Here is a 4,302-nt window from a genome sequence, read left to right on the forward strand (position 1 = left end):
TTTTGTTTTAATTCCATTAATTTTCGTTTCTGCATGTAATATAAGTAGGGTTCGTTTATGTCACTTGTTCATGAATATATATCTACGGTATATATTTGTAGCATTTGATTGATTATCATTACATAACTTATAAATTTGCGGATTTATAGCATACTATTTAATAGCATCCTGGTGGTTATCTTCACACGGCTTACAATGGATCGACGCTCATAACTCTTCTTCTATTGCACATAAAAAGCTAATTTTTGGCTACAAACTGTAGCAAACATATCAATGAATGCAATGAGCTTTTATTCAACATTAATAAATATAGATATAAAATAAAAAATTGAAAGCTCTAACAAATAGCAAAGCAAGGCACAGGCGATATCATGGCAGACTAATTGCAAGCAATAGGTAGCAACTGGTAGATATCGCTCAGCTTCCCATGCAAACTTTATTTAGTGATCTTTGACAAGTTAGAGGTAAGCTAGAAGATTTATTGCATCTAACAGGTTTCACATCGCTCCACCGGAAAAAGAGGGCAAAATATAGGTGGCATTCGCATCGCCCAAAAAAGCGCTAAATTTATCTTCCCAAAATTCTGAGGAGCCATTGGAAAAATACAACGCCAGCCTCTATTTAAACGCCACCTCCAATTGTCAGCCACCAGAAAGGAGGGGTTGAAAAATAGAGCGCCATGACGTTCAATTAGAGGTTTTACGGTACATTAATATACTGTAGTTGATCAAACACGCATGGTTTTAGATTTTTCAAGTCCATTCAATAGTAGAAGTCCAGACAACAAATTCTAAATAATCTTAAACACGAAATTAGAATATCTAACAACAGACTTTTATGCGAAAATGAAGGATAAGATGTGAGAGGATAACTCCATGTTTCATTAGCTAATAAGTCACAAACAATTGATTAAAATGTGGTGTTCACACAGACTCTATGAGCAAGGATTCTGTGGGACTAAGATAAACAAGATAAGAGACTTGTTCGTTGGGTTGCCTCTCGGTGAATCACCAGGAATGGAAGAGCTACGCTGGGTTGGTGAGTATGTCCTGATACAACTTGAGTACATGGTAGCACAATTACAAACTCCTAAATTACTGTTGGCAAGTTAAAATATGCATTTATCTTGGTACTAACCATTTCAAGGTGATGCCATTACATAAAGCTATTGGGCTTCCATAAACAATTTTAGTTCTAGGCGATAGTAACGTGTACAATGAGGGACTTAATGCTCTAGTGGTAAAATGTGTAGAATATGAAGTAGACAACATTGTATTGATTAACAAATGCAAACCTTTGCTACTGCCACCAAACATGTAAAATTTGTTTGCTGTTATGAATATTAACTTACATTAAAATTACTTTATAAAATGGTCTACTATAGATATACTAGTTCCACTATGACTGCTACTGTTTGTATATTTGAAAGCATTACTTTTAATATACAAAACTTGAGTCGTATCCAATATATTTTGGATGCACAAATTCTATTCTTCTGTTCAAAAATATTTGTAACAGATCATTGTATGACATGTATGACAGTTGAACTGCTACCTACATCTTGTCAACAAATTCGTATCGGTAAAAGACAATTAGACAAGCCATTGGTTTTAAAGCTCCAGAATGGTTTCATATAATTAACTAACAGCTCGCTTCCACTGACTCATGGTGTCTGAAGCAGTGAGTGACCCTGGCTACTACCATAAATGTAGTCATTAATAGCATACAACTATCATTTGAAATTAAGGCTGTACCATGTCTGAAGAACTGTTACAAATTGTGGACGCTATAAAAATAAGTAAGGAATTCTCTGACGGCCAAACAAAACTATGATAACGCTGCTTAAATAAGTCATTGCAAATATTTATTCAGCAGAATAATTTTACAGGGAAGCAAATGGAGTGCAACATCTATCATGCTGCCTTCCTAGACCTATCAGAGCAGCAGTTTGACGTGCTCGATGACTACGCCAAGTCCAACTACATTAATACTTTGAGCAAGATATTTGAGGACAAAATGATCAACTGGGGCCGCATAATATTGGTGAGCATGAGCATGATTTGGCTAATGGTAATGATAAAATAGATTAACTCAACTCGCAATTTGCCATATCGCCCCTCTGTTAGTTCTTGAGCATCGTTAGAATGAAAACTGATACAGTGGCTTGTACATTGAAGTTTAATTCATTTTTTATTTATTCTGGATGGGAATGCGTGACGAAAGACCAATAATAATCTATCAGCAAATGTTGTATGTGATAAATGATAATCATTGATTAGTCATATGTGTATTCATAAACTTGCTTCATCTAATGCTTGGCGGGATATCGGAGTTATCTACGTATTGGAGTAATTTGGAGTTGTATTCTAAGTACCACTCTCAGTGATATGTGACTGACACTGCTATTACTACAACGATGACCTGCAAATAACTCAAAACATACATGTATTTAGAACACGAAATGCGTTCATTATAGGACAACTGTTTGGTTATGATAGCCTCAAAACATCAGAATATTTATAAAGATCTTGCGGCATAACTGTTATTGATACATTTATTGACCTGTGTGCGTGTATCCACTGGTAATGAACCTTAGCTGGCGCGGTTATCATACATTCTCATACACTACAATTACGGCAAAGCTCTCCTCAAATTGTGAGACAAACACAATTGGAATCTGAACACCTCTTGCATACGTAACCTAATTGTATACCAAATACCTCAAATGCGTAGAAAATACCAAAAGACACCCTTACACACCTTTACTGTAAAACTTTAGCATGCCTGCTATTTTTGATGAACAACTAGCAAATCGTTTTCATTATTTCAATGGCAACAGTTAGAGAAAGTGCTAGAATTCATGACTAGCACTTTTAATAGTTTTCTACAAATAAAACAATTTGGTCAAGCAAAGGAACACCCTTTTTCCATAATTTGTAATACAATCTACATGTCGAGTCAATTTTTTTCAGTTAAAAAAGTATTGCAGTTTTTAAGAAGACAAAGAAAAGTGTAAATTTTTATTTCTAATATGGCTAACATATCGAAAACATTCATAAAAGGATAAGCAGGAAATCAACTAAAGCCGTCGTAAGTGGAAATGATAACCATTCATATCCAGTTTGACTCCCTAAATGCACAATAATATAATAATAACAGTAATATAACTATAATTATAATATAACTGAAAACATTTTCTTTTGTAAAATTGGCTGTAGCACCATTGCCTTGACCGTTAAAAAATTTTTTTTTTTTTCAGATCTACAAAAATTATATAACAAACTTTCTGTACTTAATTGATAAAATTTAAATGAATATTATATGTACAAAATATTTACTTAGTTCCAAAATACAGTCAATTGTAACAATGCATCACATGCCTGCCGACTTCATCGGAGCTATCATACAACTCAGAATAGACTATAGCCTGCTTAGTAACAAACCATGTTCTCTCCATAGGTAATGATATACACGGGAAGGTTAGCAGTGAGAGCGATGAGACTGAACTGTACGAAACAAGTAAGAAACCTTGTGGACTGGTGTGAGGTATACTTCAAGGAGAACTTCGTAGACCAGTGGATTGAGGCAAATGGAGGATGGGTAAGTTACGCAGTAGCATATACTTGGAAGCATATCTGGGCTGACAAGACAGTCCATACAAACCTGTCTCAGTGATATTTGTGATATCTGCATGTTTGCTGACATAGTTCTAGACCAAACATTACAATGATGTTGATCACATGAAAAAACTGCCATGAAAAAAACAAAAGAAATAATAAAGGTTATGTCCATTAATTATACTAATATTTTATGTAGGACAAAATAAAGAACCTCAAAGAAGGAGACTGCCAAAAACAGGAGTGGAAGAAGGAATTAGCAAGTCTGTCCATGGGGCTAATTCTTCTCTCAGGAGTGATAGTAACAGCCTACTACATACTCCGAGGCCCCAAATAAATGTGTTTATTCTGTTACTTGTCACTTGTAATAAAAATGATTCCGTGAAGCATTCTCATGTAAAAACCTACCTATGAATAGAATTGAATATTTGTGATACCCAATAGACCAAAAGCACAAAAAAGGGCATATTTAAATGTAAATTATTGTGTCACAGCATCAACCGTCAACACTGAACTACCATAACTATTAAACAGAATCTTATATAGCGGTCACTTTGATAATTGTCAAAAGTCGGCTGTGTCGGCCCTGACCACCAATTTTACAAACCTATGCTCACTTTGTGGCAATGGTTTGCACCTTTGAAATAAGACTACCCACGCCAAAGATATCTAAAAATCGTCCTTT

General features: G+C 34.8%; 1 long non-coding RNA gene across 1 annotated transcript; it reads left to right on the forward strand.

Moving 5' to 3' along the window:
- The first annotated feature begins 998 nt into the window (after window positions 1-998).
- LOC137405435 (uncharacterized) lies at window positions 999-3,485 on the forward strand. The gene is made up of 3 exons (XR_010979756.1): window positions 999-1,038; window positions 1,889-2,043; window positions 3,460-3,485. It is a non-coding gene; the product is annotated as an uncharacterized lncRNA (long non-coding RNA).
- Window positions 3,486-4,302: the final 817 nt, after the last annotated feature.

The sequence above is a fragment of the Watersipora subatra genome, chromosome 9, assembly GCF_963576615.1.
Source record: "Watersipora subatra chromosome 9, tzWatSuba1.1, whole genome shotgun sequence".
In the NCBI taxonomy this organism is placed as follows: domain Eukaryota; kingdom Metazoa; phylum Bryozoa; class Gymnolaemata; order Cheilostomatida; family Watersiporidae; genus Watersipora; species Watersipora subatra.